The sequence below is a fragment of the Ranitomeya variabilis genome, chromosome 4 (genome assembly GCF_051348905.1).
Source record: "Ranitomeya variabilis isolate aRanVar5 chromosome 4, aRanVar5.hap1, whole genome shotgun sequence".
NCBI lineage: Eukaryota > Metazoa > Chordata > Amphibia > Anura > Dendrobatidae > Ranitomeya > Ranitomeya variabilis.
This window is the reverse complement of record NC_135235.1, coordinates 508,109,331-508,127,722: the sequence shown is the minus strand read 5'-3', so window position 1 is coordinate 508,127,722 and position 18,392 is coordinate 508,109,331.

Genomic DNA, 18,392 nt, shown 5'->3' with positions numbered 1-18,392 from the left:
ATGTATGTAGTATGTGTGTAGCATGTATGTAGCATGTATGTAGCATGTATGTAGTATGTATGTAGTATGTAGAATGTTTGTAGCATGTAGTATATATGTAGCATGTATGTAGTATGTATGTAGTATGTTGTATGTAGCATGTATGTAGCATGTATGTAGTGTGTATGTAGCATGTATGTAGTATTTTTTTTTACATTCAGCACATTAGCCGGATGATGGGACTACTACTGTCCCATCATTGGCTAATTTTTCAATCACTGTCATTGTAGCAGGCATCGTCCAATGGGACTTGTAGTCCCTTCGGACAATGCCTGCACAGACACAAAGACCCCCGGCAGGCCGTACAGACCCCCCGGCAGGCCGTACAGACCCCCCGGCAAGCCGCACAGACCCCCGAGAGGCCGCACAGAGCCCCGGCAGGCCGCACAGACCCCTTGGCAAGCCGCATAGACCCCCTGGCAAGCCACACAGACCCCCCGGCGAGCCGCACAGACCCCGCCAGCAGGCCACACAGACCCCCCAGCAGGCCATACAGACTGCTGGCAGGCACACACAGACCACCCACGGTCCCGCACAGACCCCACCCACACAGAGACACACAGTCTCCGCCCATGCACCGCCCACACTCAATTATACTGCATTTTTGCACTGTGGGAACTTCCGATTCCAGTATCCGATATCGCAAAAATATCGGAACTCGGTATCGGAATTCCGATACAGCGAATATCGGCCGATACCCGATATTTGCAGTATCGGAATGCTCAACACTAGTGGTGAGTTCTTTGAATCCCAGGTGTTTCACTTAAACATATAACGTTGAACTTTGAAAATGAAAAAATAAATTTTTCCAGCACAAATATGGGTTTTGCCCTAAATTTTTCATTTTCACAAGGTTAGCAATTTCTCCTGTGTACATCGATACCCCATATTTGGTAGAAAAATACTTTTGAGTCATAGTGCAAAGCTCACAAGGGAAGAAGCGCCATATTGGAATTCAGATTTAGCTGGACTGATATGCAGGTGTGCAGTAAGCATGTTAATGCCACATGTGCCTCACGGAAATTTTTACCATTGGGTGTTGAAGAGAGACTAATTACATTTTTACCTCTAAAATGTTGTTTTAGCTCCAAATTTTAACTTTTCATAAGGGCTTATAAGAAAAGTGGACCTCTAAATTTGTTGTGCAATTTCTCCTGAGTATGCCAATACACTACATGTAATCGGGAGCTCCTTTTGAGGCACAGTGCATAACTCAGATGGGAAGAAGCTCCATTCTTTACTGCAGATTTTACTGTTATGGTTTGTGGGTGCCAAGACCCACTGGAAATGCCCCTGAGGTGCCAGAACAGCAGAACCTCCAATAAGTGACCCCATTTTACAAACTACACCTCTCAAGAAGGGATGCTTGGATCCTTCGCGTTTGGCCAAACTTTATAAAAAAGTTTGTTTTGGGTACCAGAATGTTATCCGAACTTGATCAGAAACCCTAACCCCATACAAGTGAATGGGGCACCCGAACATCCAGGGGTTCCCATGGTGTCATTTGTGTGACATTGTGGGAAACACCTCTGATGTTACTGCCGGTCACAGCGCTGCAGTTCCCACGCTGACACACAGAAAAAACAGCAGTGAACTCGTTACCACTGGTCAGTAGTGTTGAGCGATACCGTCCGATACTTGAAAGTATCGGTATCGGAAAGTATCGGCCGATACCGTCACAGTATCGGAATCCAATCCGATACCGATACCCGATACCAATACAAGTCAATGGGACTCATGTATCGGACGGTATTCCTGATGGTTCCCAGGGTCTGAAGGAGAGGAAACTCTCCTTCAGGCCCTGGGAACCATATTAATGTGTAAAATAAAGAATTAAAATAAAAAATATCGCTATACTCACCTGTCCGACGCAGCCGGGACTTCAGCGAGGGAACCGGCAGCGTTGTTTGTTTAAAAATCGCGCTATTACTTGGTTACGTGAATTCCCGGCTTGTGATTGGTCAGGTCGGCCATGTTGCCGGGACGCGGACCAATCACAGCAAGCCGTGACGAAATTACGTCACGGCTTGCTGTGATTGGTCCGCGTCCCGGCAATATGGCCGCCCTGACCAATCACAAGCCGGGACGTCACGGGAGGCTGGACACGCGCTCATTTTAAAATGGGCGCGTGTCCAGCCTCCCGTGACGTCACGGCTTGTGATTGGTTGCGCCGCGATCAACCAATCACAAGCCGGGAGGCTGGACGCGCTCATTTTGAAATGGGCGCGTGTCCAGCCTCCCGTGACGTCACGGCTTGTGATTGGTTGCGCCGCGATCAACCAATCACAAGCCGGGAGGCTGGACGCGCTCATTTTGAAATGGGCGCGTGTCCAGCCTCCCGGCTTGTGATTGGTTGACCGCGACGCAACCAATCACAAGCCGTGACGTCACGGGAGGCTGGACACGCGCCCTTTTTAAAATGAGCGCGTTTCCAGCCTCCCGTGACGTCACGGCTTGTGATTGGTTAATGGCGGCCATGTTGCCGGGACGCGGACCAATCACAGCAAGCCGTGACGTAATTTCGTCACGGCTTGCTGTGATTGGTCCGCGGCCCGGCAACATGGCCGCCCTGACCAATCAAAAGCCGGGACTTCGCGTAACCATGTAAAAGCGGGAATTTTAAACAAACAACGCTGCCGGTTCCTGCGCTGAGGTCCCGGCTGCGTCGGACAGGTGAGTATAGCGATATTTTTTATTTTAATTCTCTATTTTACACATTTTAACATTAATGTTGTTCCGATACCCGATACCCGATACCACAAGAGTATCGGAATCCCGGTATCGGAATTCCGATACAGCAAGTATCGGCCGATACCCGATACTTGCAGCATCGGAATGCTCAACACTACTGGTCAGGCGTCGGCTGATGACTACTACTTTTATAAACAGATGCCCAGTCTCGCTGATAGCAGTGAGAGCAGGCCATGATGGTTCACCGGACTGCATCTGTGCATAGTAAAACAGATGTCAGTGTAATATATAATTATTGCATTGCATGTGTAGCTTACTGTACATACAGTACAGTTAGGTAATAATAAAAGAAAAAATAGCATGGGGTACTCCTTATTTTTAATACCCAGCTGAGGGAGAGCAGAAAGCTGGGAGCTGGTGTTATTATTATGGGAAAGGGGCAATAAACATGGAGCTTCCCAGGCTATTAATATCAGCAACAGCTGTCTGAATAGCCTTCACTTCTTATTAAAAAGGGGACCCCCAAAAAACGATGAGACCCCCCTAAATTTAATAACCAGCAAAAGTTAAGCAGACAGCAGTGGGCTGATATTAATAGTCTGGAAAGAGGCCATGGATATTGGCTCCCTCCCAGACTAATAACAACAGCCCACAGCTGCTCCAAAAATGGTGCATCCATTAGATTAACCAATTCTGCCTCTTAGCCTCAGCTCTTTCCGGTTGCAATGGCAAGTGCGGTAATAGTTTAGGTTTTGATGTCAACTGCTTATGTCCCCTGACATCAAGCCCAGGAGCTAGTGATGGAGATGTGTCTATCAGACACCCCATTACTAACTCCATAGTTAAAAGTAATAAAGGCACATGGTAAGAAAAGTCCTTTAATTGCAAAAAATCACTCTCCGACAATTCCCCTCATTTACTTATTTATTAATCTAAAATTAAAAGTAAAATAAACAAAGTAATCCTCACATATTCACTGTAAATCCATAATAAGGAGGTCTGTTGTGAATTAGACTTTTTGGCTCTCTCTGGTGGTCACTAGTGATATGACTCTGGGATTTTCTTCCCTCAGTTTGCACCCACCTGGGCCGTTAGTCCAGGGGTGTTGCTATATAAACCTCCTGGATCCTTAGTCCAGTGCCTGGCATCGTTGTAATCAGATCCTTTTTGTTTGCTCCTATCTGCTGGCCCTGGTTCGTGCAAAATTAAGCTAAGTCCTGCTTCTTTGTTTTTTCAGTTATTTGCTTGCTCTCATTTTTGTCCAGCTTGTACTAAATGTGATTCCTGACCTTGCTGGAAGCTCTAGGGGGCTGGTGTTCTCCCCCCGGGCCGTTAGACGGTTCGGGGGTTCTTGAATTTCCAGCGTGGATATTTTTGATAGGGTTTTTGCTGACCATATAAGTTATCTTACTATATTCTGCTATTAGCTAGTGGGCCTCTCTTTGCTAAATACCTAGCTCATTCTTATGTTTGTCTTTTCCTCTTACCTCACCGTTATTATTTGTTGGGGGCTTGTATCCAACTTTTTGGGGTCTTTTCTCTGGAGGCAAGAAAGGTCTTTCTTTTCCCTTCTAGGGTTAGTTAGTTCTCCGGCTGGCGCGAGACGTCTAGAATCAACGTAGGCACGTTCCCCGGCTGCTGTTATTTGTGGTGCTAGGATTAGATATATGGTCAGCCCAGTTACCACTGCCCTATGAGCTGGTTTTTGTGTTTGCAGACTTAGTAACTATTTCTGAGACCCTCTGCCATTGGGGTCATAACAGAGGTCCCGCTACAATTCCCATGGTGAGCTTGCCAGCGCACCAGGGCAAAGCACCAGAATTGACGCATCTAATGAATGCAACTTTTCTGGGGCGGCTGCAGTCTGCTATTTTTAAGCTGGGGGCCAAATATCCCTGGGCCTTCCCAGTCTGAGAATACGAGCCCCCAACTGTCTGCTTTAGCTTGGCTGGTTATAATAAATGGGAGGAAATTATTCATTTAAATAATTGAAAATTTTTTATAACCAGCCAAGATAAGCAAGACAACTGAGGGCTGCAGCCCACAGCTGTCTATTATATCTGTGGTCACTATCAAATATAGAGGCAACCTCAAGTCTTTATTTGTATTTATATTTTTTTTTTACATGGGTCGTTGGCCAATCACAGCTATGCCAGTACTTGGCATAGCTGTAATGGGGCCAGAAGAGGACACACAAGAAAAGCTTGTTGATTGGCTGCTCTGCAAGCTTTGTTTGGGCTGCCTAACCTGAACAGTAACACGGACTTCCACGAGAAGTCAGTGTCCAGGGTACATGCAAGAACAATAGGTGTCGGGTACAGACCCCAAACTTTTTAGTTCAGGTTTGCCCATCTCTATTTGTGAAGAATATTGGAGACATAGTTCCATATCAATCATCTGTATACTAATGGGCAAAAAAAATTCTTCATCACATGCTGTGGTAACACGACACCTGGCCAGCTCAGACAAACGATTCACACTCCCACTTAGATTGCTGGTATGCAACCTTCTACAGGAAGAACCCCTGTGGAACCAAGCCATGTGGCCTGAGTCCTAGTTAGCTATGATTTCATAAAGGAGTCATGGAAATACTATACATCCTAGCTGTACATTGTATATGTTTCTGAGATCCCCAGACCAGGGCAAGCACCTGTATGGGTCTCAAGTTATTGTAACATGCATGGAAAGGGAGATATATAGAATAGCCACTAGAAGCTAGATAGCAAAATTGTGTTTAGTCTATGAGTAGCAGGGGCCCGGTCTGATCCAATGGTGCCAGAACCGCTGTCCTTGGACCATCCAGAAAGGAGTTATGATCTTTCATAGGTTTTGGGAGATTTACGGTACAGAACCCAGACTTTATAGTTTTCAGGTTTGCCCATCTCTATTCTCAATGGATTCATCTAAGGGTGCAGTCATCATATTGATATCATGACTGTCACAAAATTTTAAACCATTGCGCAATGAAGAAAAAATTATTTATATTTTTAACCACATAAATTTTGTTTTAGTGCCAGATTTTACATTTTCACAAGGGAAAAGGAGCAAAAAAAATTATCACACAATTTCTGCTGAATGTGGAATTACCCCATACAGTCTGTGCAGTACTGCTTAGCCACACGGCGAGACTCCGGAGGGATGGAGTGCTGGAGTGCTATTTGCCTTCTGGAGCGCTGTTTGCGAGAATAGTTTGCAGACTCCATGTACAGAGTCCCTAAGGGTTTTAGGTGCAGAATACCCCCTCAAGTGCCCCCATTTTGGAAATGATACCAATTTGGCAATTTATCTAGGGGTGTAGTGATTATTTGACTCCATGGGTGTTTTCCAGAAACAATCAGCAGTGGATGTTGCTGAGTGAAAATTGCAAATCTGCTATTGTAGTGTCTGTACATTGTAGCACCCAGTGTGTTGTAGTGCCCAGTATGTTATGCCCACCTCGTGCTTCTGGAGACATGCACCTGTAATTTAGGTGGGCTCTCATCGCTAGAGAAATGCCAAATATGTGGACACTAACTGTAGTTTAGGCACACTGTGGGGCTCAAAATGGAGCGAGCATTTGGATTTGGGAGTGCTGAATTTGCTAAATTTCTTTTAGATGGTGAGAAGCCACAGCACTTTTCCAGAGCCTTTGTGCTACCATTAATGTGGAAGCTCCTATACTTCAATTAACAGATGATGAACCTGAAATGGGACTTGCTTTTTTGTGGATTGAGTTGAACCTTTACTGGGAACATTTTACATAACATTTGGGATCACATTTGTCCTGCGCTCTATGCTGAGCACTTAAATTGGGGTTTCCATCTAAATGTCAGAATAACGTCATTTAGATGAAACCCCAGAGGGATCCGTTCACTATAGTGAGGCAGCAGAGTTAATCTACACTGCGTTTGGCCTCTGTTCTGAGATGTCCTTCTTTTCAGAGGTGAACAAAACTGTAGCCAATGGCACTTTTGTGCATGCCTAAAAAGACGATCACCTCTGGATCATAGGCAAGGACACATCCAAACTAAATCCATCTGCCTTATTATAGGGAATTTTCCATCGGGGATTCTGTCTGAATCATGTGTTTCAGAGATTGACACATAATCCCCAGAGTAAGCGCTCAGGGCACAGTGCAGGATAAATGTGAGCCGTGCCTTGCTGCGATCTATGAGAGGCACAATGAAAAAATCAACAGCAGGTGAAGAATTGGTTTTATTTATTTTCTACACCATTCCTCATGAGGTATGAGGTGATCAGGTGACTTTATTCTTTGGGTTGGTGTGATTACAGCGATACCAGATTTATATCTTTTTTATGTTAATCTGCTGACACACACTAAAAATGCTTTTTGAAAATGCTAGTTTTGCATCATCATATTTTGAGAACTATAATTTTTCCATATTTCTGCCGACCGAGTCATGTGATGGCTTGTTTTTTGTAGGATGAGTTGATGTTTTTATTGTTACTATTTTCAGGCATTTTTTGATCGCTTTCTATTCTGACAGTTGCTAGACAAAATGAAAAAAAATCTGCAATTCAGGAACTTTTTTGGAATTTTTTTTTATGCTGTTCTCTGCGTGGAAAAATTTGATAAGGCAGCTTTAGTCTTCGGGACAGTACAATTACAGATATACCACATTTACATCATTTTTAGTGCTTTTTCATAATAAAAACAATTTTATAGAAAAAATAATTATTTTTGTATCTCTGTGGTCTAAGAGCTATAACTTTTTTATTATTCCTCTGATTGAGCGGTATTGTAGTTTGTTTTTTGCAGGACAAGATGACTTTTTTAGTGATATCATTTTTATTTGTATTCGTCTTTATGACACTTTTTGTTCGGCAGTAAGATGAAAAAGCTAAATTTATAGCTTGTTTTTTTTTTTAACGGTGCTTACTGAAGGGGTTAACTAGTTTAACAGTTTTATAGGTCGGGTCGTACGTAATGCGGTGATACCAATTATGTGTGCTTTTTTGTTTACTTTTCCCTTTTTCATAAAAATACTTATTTTGTGTACAATATAAAAGGTATAAATATTTTTTTATTTTGTAATTTAAAATTATTTTTTTACATTTTTCTTTTACCTTTTTCTTTCTTTATTACTTAGTCCTTTTATGGGACTTTCACTTTTTGATCAATGTTATAAAGCATTGCAATGCACGAGCATTTCTATGCTTTATAATTGGGATAACATATGCAAGGAGTTTGTATGTTCTCCCCTTGTTTGAGTCGGTTTCCTCCGGGTACTTCAGTTTCTTCCCACACTTCAAAGACATACTGATAGGGAATTAAGATTGTGAACTATAATTGTCAGTTCTGCACTGACACACAAACTTATTAGGCCATGCTCAGAGTATGGTCTAACCAGCTTAATATCTTGGTGACCAAGATGTCATCATGACGACCTTGGGTCACCATGGCAATGATCGGGCCCTCACGATCGATCAGACGGGAGAGGGAGCTTTCTCTCCATGCCTTCTAAATCCTGTAATCGATACCGTTCGCAGCATTTAAGGGGTTATACAAGTGGGAATGGTGCGGGCACCACTCCTGGTTTCAGCTATCATATTCATTGAACACCCGGTGGTGATCGTGCGCCATGACGTATATATACAGTATGTCCAAAGTGGAGAAGTTCTTCCAATCCAGGAAATATGGATACGTCTAAGGTCGGGAAGGGGTTTAATCTGACAGTTATACCACATAAAATAGCTAGTAAATAACATATCCCACATGTCTACTTTACATTAGCATCATTTTTAAACATATTTGTTGTTAGAAAGAAGGGTTACAAGTACACAACTTATTTTTTTAGCGTCAACATCATATTTTAAGTGATTTTGGATATATGTGTAACGAATGGAAGCAGAGGCACAGATGTTGCAGTGTACATTCGTTTATTGCTATTTTAGTGGAACCACTGGACCCGCGGTCTAAGGGGCTCTGAAGTGGGCGTGACTATGCGAGCCCAAGACACCCGTAGTAAGACCCCTCGAACAGGGTCAGATTGGAATGTCCGAGGAACGCAGGTGCTACCTCCAGACAGACCTTGGACACGTGGAAGCTGTCCCAGCAGAACAAGAGGGTGTTCAGGTCTGGTGGGCTTAACAAAACAGTCAAAAAAATGTTTGGTTAGGGTAGCAGAAAAGTATTCTAACCCAGACCCCATTCACATGAATGGGGTGCCCGAACAGCCAGGCAATCACTGCCTCTGTTCAGCGATAAGATCAGAGCATCAGTAACTAGCGGTGATATCATCAAGGTTACTGCTGGTCAATGAGGCTGCATTCCCAGCTGGGACAATGAACTGTGGTGACCTTAGTGAGATCACTGCTAGCACCCTGAGATATCTCACGGTGCATTTTGGTGAACTCACTGAGCTCAGTGCTGCACCATTACTCACTGTGCTAGCAGTGATATAATTGATGTCACTGCAGTTCATTGGCCCAGCTGAGAACGCAGACTCAATGACCTGCGGTAACTTCGATGATGTCATCGCTAGTCGCCGAGGCATCTTGCCACTGTCCAGGTTGAAAAATATTTATCTCAGATATGGATTACGGTGTAGGACAGAACATTGGACAGGTGAGGGATATGGTTGTCTTTTATACATTTGTTTCTTACAGGAAACGATGGCTTCAATGGAATGGGCATTAGTTGAATATAACTGTGCTTGTCATTTTCAAATGAAAAACCAAAAGTGTGTTTTTTTATTTCAAATAAAGAATTTTATTCTGGCTGCGTGTTTATTAACAATATAGCTATATGATTACTAACGGATAGGCATCCTATAGACGTCTCTCCATTACTAACCTGTGGGCTTGATGTGACCGGATAATACAAAGGTGATATTAACCTCACAAATATTAATCCCATGTGCTACCACTACAGGGCAAGTGGGAAAAGCTGAGCAAAGCACCAGAATTGGCGCATCTATCAGATGCACCTTTTCTGGGCGTCTGTGAGCTGCATATCCCAGGCCCCTTACCAGCCTGAGAATACCAACCTCAAGCTGTCTGCCTTAGTTTGGCTGGTTGTCAAAAATGGGGGGGAGCCATGCCTTTTTTTAAATTATTTATTTAAATAATTTGAAAAAACGGCGTGGGACCCCTCTTTTCTTGATAACCAGCCGTTATAACCAGCTGAGGGTTTTTGCCCCACAGATGTCAGTTTTGCCTAGCTGGTTATCAAAAATACAGGGGAACACATAACATTTTTTTTTTTATTTACTTATTTATAGTGCAGACGCTGGCTAATGAATACATCCATCAGTGGTGCCTCCTCTCGCAGTTAATAGCGACATCAGGTGTAGGCTGATCGAAGAAGTAGTCCTATCATCTGACACCTGTAAACTTTTTACTACTGTTCACAGCTGCTTGCTCATGCTGTCATCTGACAGCATGCGAGCCGCAGCATTCTGACCAATGGTAATGATCTTACTGCCAATCAATGTCACTAAGGTTTTTCACGCTGTCATGCAGATGACAGCGTGAGAAACATCCAGTGTTCAGGGTGCTGAACCTGAACAGTAACATGGACTTCCTTGTGAAGTTTGTGTTGAGGGTCCGTACCCTAACAGTAGCTATTCGATACAGACTGCAAATTATACTGTTTGGGTTTGCCCATGTCTAGTGGTGAGCATCTCAAATTTTAAAGCATTGGGCGATGAAAATTAAAAATTTAGCTTTTTCATGTGGACGCTAACTGCAGTTTAGGTACACTGTGGGGCTCAAGAAGAGAATACATTTGGATATGGGAGCTCAGATTTCACTGTATTTTTATTGTTTAAAGCCACTTCACTTTTCCAGAGACTTTGTGCTACCAGTAATGTGACACCCCTTATATTTTTGTTAACATACTGTATAACAGACCTGAGTGGGGACTTGTTTTTGTGGGTTGATTAGAAGCTTTTAAAGGTGGCATTTTGGGATACAAAAGATTTTGGATCAGTACACATGTAATCTGTGCTCTACGCTGAGCATGTTAATAGGGATTTCCATCTAAATCTGCAAAGTATGTGATTTGGATGAAACCCCAGAAGGACTCATTTAGTAATGAGACAGTAGAGTTACTCTGGACTCTGTATGGCTCCCGTTCAGTGGTATTCAGCTTTTAAAAGGTGCACAAAACTGTGGCCAATCGTGCTTTCATGCAAGTTTAAAAAGATGGGCACTAACAGATCATAAACAAGATGGCATCCACAGCGTCTCCAACTGCCTCATTATAGGGAATCTTCAGCTGGAAGATTCATCTGAGTCATGTATTTCAGAGATTTACACTGAAACCATGGTGAAAGTGCTCAACGTAGTGCGCAGGACAAATGTAAACCAAACCTTACTGCAAACTGTGGGAGGTAGAATGAGCCAATCAACAGCAGGTCAAGAATTGGTTTTATTTATTTTTTACACTTTTTCTACTTAGTCCATCTATGAGACTATAACTTTTATTAGTCTTAGAACTTGTGCCCTGCATTGCAATGCCCTAGCATTGCAAAACATGACACCTGTGTTATTACATAAACAGAATGCCTCGCAGACCCTGCTTATGACTGGGTCTAACAGGCCAACATACCTGGCAAACCAGGAGGTCATTATTTGACCTCTGGATATCAGAACAACCATTGGCTCACCGTAATTTTGTTGTGGGGGGTGCCAAAAGAAGTGAGAGAGGAAGCCCACTCCCTCTCACAACCTTTCAAATGTCGTGAGTTATTGCACTCATGGCATCTGGAGAGTTAATCAGCCAGGAGCTGTGCGGGCACTGGCCCTGGCTGTTACTGCAAGAACTTGGCTGTCCGCTGCCCCGAGCTCAGGGCAGTGATCAAATATTTAAGCACTTCCTGGTGATTACTTGCTGTGATCGGTCAGTCAGATTGACTGACCAATCACAGCAATCATAAAAACCACTGAAATGGGTCCGCCATCTCTAGCTGTTCCAGAGCTGTCACTATGTGTTTTCACTCAGTGACAGCTTAAAACCTTTACCACCTTAGACGTATCCACACTAGAGATGAGTGAGCCTATCAAGGTTCGGTTCGGCGAATATTTAGACGATCACCGAACATGTTCACTGAACAGTTCAACGAACATACCCGGACCCTATTAAATTCAATGGGAGGCCAAATCAAACATATACACAACATCTTAGGGAGTGACAAAAAGCTTCCCAAACAGCTAAAATTAAGGGCAGACAACCATGAAAAGTGGTATCACTTGACCCACAGTAGAAATTGGGCACAGCAGCAGTATCAGGGTCTGTGCCAGCATTTACAGCTTTGAAATGATGGTTCAATGAGGACCTGGGGGTTAATGGAGCAGTGTAAGCCTTCTTAGCTGGGAACCCTGATACCTCATGCAACACCTCCAATTATTTCTTTATTCAGCCACACGCAGATAGCACAAACATCAGTTTCATACAGTACTATTGGTAGAAATAATCTAAGAAATGTAACACAGCCTGTTGACTGATCAATTGACCCACAGTAGAACCCTTCTCTAATGGCACAGAAGCAGTCAGCCATGGGCCATGAATGAGCTATGAGGGACTGGGCCAGCATATACAGATTTGAATTGATGTTTCAATGAGGACCAGGTGGTTAAGGGAGCAGTGTAAGGCTATGTGAACACGTTGCGGATTTCCTGCGGATCCGCAGCGTTTTTTACCTTGCAAAAACACTGCAGATCCGCAAGTGATTTACAGTACAATGTAAATCAATGAAAAAACAAAATGCTGTGATAATGGTGCGGAAAATTCTGTGTGGAAATGCTGCAGATTAAAAGAAGTAGCATGTCACTTCTTTTGTGTGGATCTGCAGCATTTTTGTACCCATTCCATTATAGGAATCCGCAGGGGTAAAAACGCAAGAAATCCGCACAAAATCCACAGCAAATCTGCACAAAAAACAAACCTGTGTTTTCTGCCAAGAGATGCAGAATCTGCACAAAAAATTCCAGAGGCTAATCCGCAACGTGTGCACATAGCCTAAGTTTTCTAAGCTGAGAGCCCTGATACCTCATTCAACACCTCAATTTTTTTTTATTTACATCCTTATTCAGATGGTACAAGCATCAGTTTCATACAGTAATATTGGTAGAAAAATGTAAGAAAAGTAACAAAGGTAGTTGACTGATAGAAAGTGCAAGGCTGCCTGTATGGGGGCCCTACTTACACAGACAACCCATCAGATGGAGACCTAACTCGGAGACTCCACATTTAAAAATAATTAAAGAACTAATTATAAAACTAAAGTGGTATCAATTTCCACAGTGTAGAAACAGTGTGATAGGCCTCTAACACACTTTCCACTACTGGCAACCTATGAGATGGAGACCCATCTTGGCGTTTACACATTTCAAAAAATTCTTGACACACACCACTAAAGTGGCATCAATTTGCACAGAGTAGAAACATTATAATAGGCCTCTGACACACCTTCTACTACAGGCAAACCACCAGATGGAGACACAAATTGAAGTATCCACATGTTAGGGCTGGTGGAACACACCAAATAAATATAAAAATAATGCTAAGGTGTATTCGGAGCCCGGGGTCCACCATGCAGAGATGGTAACTGCTGCTTGGTAATGGCAGACACTAAGTGGCGGTATCGCACTGAACAAACGTGGGTTAACAGCCACCCGGTGTGGACTTGCGACGAGCTCTGTAACACACAGAACCACTATACTGCAGAATACAGACATCGTACCCTGCTAACCGTCACAGGGCAGAGCGGTATTAGCGCTAGTGTAAGATCACAAGACTCAGCCCCAAGTCAGGGATAAGAGTCTATCTAGACCCACTAGGCGCATGGCACCGCACTAGCGATGCCTAAACAAGCACTAACTATAAAGATTTAGTGCACACAGCACCGCACTGGCAAACGCCACTAACCAACTAACTAAGATTTTAGCGCGTGGTGTTGCACAGGCGTACGCCCCTAATAGGCGCTGTCTAACGTGTATTGTGCTGGCAATGCCATTACTAGGCTCTGTATCTTTGCTCCAATACCCGGACTCAGACACAACATGAGGGAAGGGGATGATTAGGAGCAGGCACGAGATACATACATGCTGCACACAAACACGACTTTGGAATATATTAGCGCACGGCCCCTTTATAGCTGAAGACTTCCGGGACCTTGCCAGTGGACCAATCTGAGCAGCTTGAGGACCTGAGAATGTGACCTCTGACCACCAATGAGTGGTTATCACATGGGCATGCTCAGAAGGCGAAAAGAAGGACTTAGTCCCAGGAGCATCTGCTGGCCGCTGACTAATGCTGATTGCTATAGCTGGACCTGGAACAGCAGCAGCAACCAAATGCACAGCATTAGCCTGAGCAAGACACTGGGACCAATGTCTGTGCTGAGCAGGATCCTCTGTGGCTGAGAAAAAATGGGAGACTGCAGAGGACATGGCTTGAGATTCCCTGTGTGCAGCGGTGGAATCTTGATGCCTAACACCACATTTCAAAAAACTCTTGTCACACACCACTAAGGTGGTATCAAAAATTGTTAGCAACAGTGGGCACACAAGCTAAAACTGCAATAACGCAAGATCAATTCAGCACACTAGAAACTACACCATCGCCTAGTCTGCCCAATTTGTGACTGGGTACAAAAGTCATTGGAGATCCATATCTTTTTTTTTGAAAGTTAGGTGGTCTACACTTTTAAGGGACAGCTGTATGCTCTTATCTGTCAGGACACCGTCAGCAGCTCTGAAGACACATTCTGAGAGAGGGCTCACTGCCGGGCATAGCAAAAACTCCAAGGTGTGAAAAGCAAAATCAGGCCACTCTTCCATTTTTGAAGATCAAAATGCGAAAGGGTCCAAATTCCTGCTGGTGCCCGGGCTGGTCTAAAAAAATGTGTGAAATGAATAACAGAAATTTCTTATGCCACTTAAACTGCTGCTGCTAATATTTTTGCAGTGATGCCTTGACATTCCCGGGGTTGGAACTTTGCGATGCCATTTCAAATGCGATGCACCCTGTGTGCCTCACTGTTGTCTTGGGGAAAACCACTGTTAAGATTGTCTACAAGCGTGTTTCGATGCTCCAGCATGCGCACGTCCCATTCCAGGGGGGGAAGTTTCTGGCTAAATTTACTCATGTACCGAGGATCCAACAGAGTGGCAACTCAGTAGTCAGCACTATTTCTAAGCCTAAAAATATGAGCATCATGTTGAAGTGCAGTAAGAGGGTGCTGATGTGTCTGGCACCTCCTTGAGGTCCAAGTCAATGGTGGGTTGGTGGCAGGGTAACACTCAAAGTTGCTTCCTCGGTCCCCTGTCGCCAACCTCGAACAACAGAGAGGATCATTATCCTCTTCATCTCCTGACTGTTGTGTGTCCATTACCTCTTCCTCCTCAATTTGTTCCTCAGCACCTGCATCTTCACTAAGTTTTTCTTGTACCATGAGCCCTCCTTGACCACTGTAATCCACTCTACCATGGCACCCGCCTGTGCGACAACAGTCCGGAACTTAGAGATATTGTTATCCCTTCTACATTTTCCTCCTATTTTACCTTTTCCTGTGGGATCACCGCTTACACACACCCAAACTATTCAAAGTGTTCTCCAGCATGTAGATGACCACAACAGTGATGTTGCTGCAACATGTGCAGAGTCCACAAGGTCCACAGCAGAACCGGAGGGCATAGGACTATATGTAATCTGCCTGTACAACACCTGAGGTACAGCAGCAGTTAGAACCTGGAGCCACCCTGTCAGATACCCCCCAAAAAAGGCTCAAGCTGCATACTGTGCAAGTACTGTCCCAGGACAGGAGAGAAAAGGGGTACCTTGCCAGCAAACTACAGGGAGCAAGGGACCTGGAAAGCAGCGCATAGTGGAAGGCTCCCAACCTGACATGCCAAGGGGATTTCCGCTTGTTTCTGGGCTGCCTGTACTTCTTCTATACCTGTTGCCACTACACTGGACTGTGGCCTACTGCCACCAGTAATCCAGGTAAAGACTGCAACCCTGTGTCTCCTGTTATTTACCAGCAACCCATCATCCCTGCCATATACCTTGGGAGTCCTGGGGACCCCGCTTAACCTGTTGGAAGCGTCACCATCTTGCTACCACAACATCACCCCAGAGGACCCCTTTAAGCTGCGTTGGTCCCTATTGACCAAGGACCACAGGTGGCATCACGAAAATAGACTTTCACAATTCCCTTAAAAGACCTTTCCCCTTTAATTGAGTCCCAGGGCCACGGACTGGTTTGAAGCCACCGTGACATCCCCTTTAACTGCAACCAGACCCGGTACTGAGTATCCCCATTGCCCTGGTGGGCGACTCACATAAGCGGGGCCCAGACCTGTGGGCCCCCCTGTGTGCTGCTGTTCACCAGGCCCCATACAGCAGTAAGGGCAGTAATGCCCTGATGGCGGCCCTGACTTAGTGCATAGCCTTTATGAAACTAGGAGTACCACTGGATCACAATTTGAATGGAATGTGTATGAGGCCCTCCTTTATGTCTAATACAGAATGTATCTGAGTCCTACTTCCATCAATTTTTGGCACTTCTTGCTTCCTTCATAAATTACACTGAAATTTCCAATTTTTTAATAAAGATTTCAGTTTGGTTTACTTAAAAATTATTATTTTTTAAAATCCTTTTAAAATTTTGCCTTACATTCAAGTCATTATACAGGAAAGAATGTTTCTTAACATTTTTTTTCTTGTAAACTCCCAATTTCTCTTTGATTTTTAATTTCTTATTGTGAGTCCTTAAAGGGACTCTGTCACCTGGATTTGGAGGGAACAATTTTCAGCCATAGGGGCGGGGTTTTCGGGTGTTTGATTCACCCTTTCCTTACCCGCTGGCTGCATGCTGGCTGCAATATTGGATTGAAGTTCATTCTCTGTCCTCTATGGTACACGCCTGCGTAAGGCAAGATTGCCTTGTGCAGGCATGTACTGCGGAGGACAGAGAATGAACTTCAATCCAATATTGCAGCCAGCATGCAGCCAGCGGGTAAGGAAAGGGTGAATCAAACACCCGAAAACCCCGCCCCTATGGCTGAAAATTGTTTCCTCCAAATTCAGGTGACAGAGTCCCTTTAAAGTGGAGTGAACGTGTGACACCATTGTTCTAAGCAGGGATCTTGGAGTTAGAGAAGGTTTCAGGGGTCTTCCCCATGCTATTCTCCATCCTTTCACCACTTTTCCATCTATTTCAATATTTTTACTTTCCCCCAGACCTCCTTTCAGAATCTGCAGGAAAATTGCTCAGATTTCCCATTGACTCCCATTATACTCGCACCCCAGTATTAGGAATAGTTCGGCTCGAGTAACAAGTATTTAAGCATTTTAGTTTTCGCTCATCCCTAATTATGAAGAGCTCCAAATGTCAATTAATTTTGAGGAAACACCTTCAAGTCTCTGCTAAAAAGTTGAGATATCAACTTTCATCCCAACAATGACTCTAAGCATATTTCCAATCAACAGAAGAATGGCTTTGCCACTAGAAGTGCAAAGTTTTGGAATGCCTAGGAAGAGCCCGGACCTGAATCCAATTGAAAATCTATGGTTTGACATGAAGTGGTCTGTAAACAGGAGATGCCCTAGCAGGATTCTACGATGTTACCGGTAAGAACGGGAAGTCAAGTGACCGCAAGTATGTTTTTTGCATACATGCAGTTACATGCTAAGTAGACATGCTCAACTTCACTCAATACAAATGAATTGACTGACCCCGAGCATATCTAGTAGGAATGTAGCCTTAAGTATGCAAATCGCTGGCAACACTGGAGAACCCTGACAGCATGTGGTGCGCATGTAAGGATTAAGAACGCCGCAGTCACTTAGAATTACTTCAGACTTTCATATGAAGACTTAACAACCCCTCTAAGTCATAGTGCACACGTTGCCTTCACGCAAATGCCTTTCTGCTTTGTAGAAAGTAGCTATTTTGCATTTTAGGTGGCAAGAGGATAGGTTTAGTTTTGTAAAGAAATTGCTACCTTTCTCTAATAAATTGTCAGTCATATCAAGACTTTCCTTCACCAAAGCAGAGTTTGCCGAGTTTTAAATATACTACATTGATGGTACAGTGCTCCTACCTCCTTGCCATCCTTCTTTAGAGTTTTATTTCTGTATTTGAAGTTTCATGTGGTAGGATTGTAACAGTACATAAAATATATATAATGAAGCATTCTTTACCATATATCTTTTTTAAAATCTATGAATTTTTGCCACAAATTTTAACTCTGAATTTGCCATTTTGCCCCAAATGTGACTTGAATGGAAACAAAATAGGTGATATAAATTCATCAAAGCTAAATGAGTTTTGGAAGAACGATCAACTAAAATTATTTTTTGGTCTCCTCTCCTTCCGAAGTTATGAATAACCTAAATCATTGTAATATGAAAATCCTAAGTGTATCTACATCATTAGGCATAGTTTCCTCCTTATAATGAGCAGAAATAATGAATGATTACTTTTATTAGGAATGAGTACACCTAAAATGTGCATATGGCTCTGAAATAACTTTTAAGGAAATATTTGTTATGCGGCGTTAAACTTACAGTATGCTTTCAAAGTTAAACTCTTCTACAATATGTCATGCAGTATTACTTTTTTTTATGCCAATGAATGACCAAATCCTTCAATTGCCCTGAAAAATGTGTAAGATTCAATTCTCTTTTCTGCTCACACGCAAACCCTCTT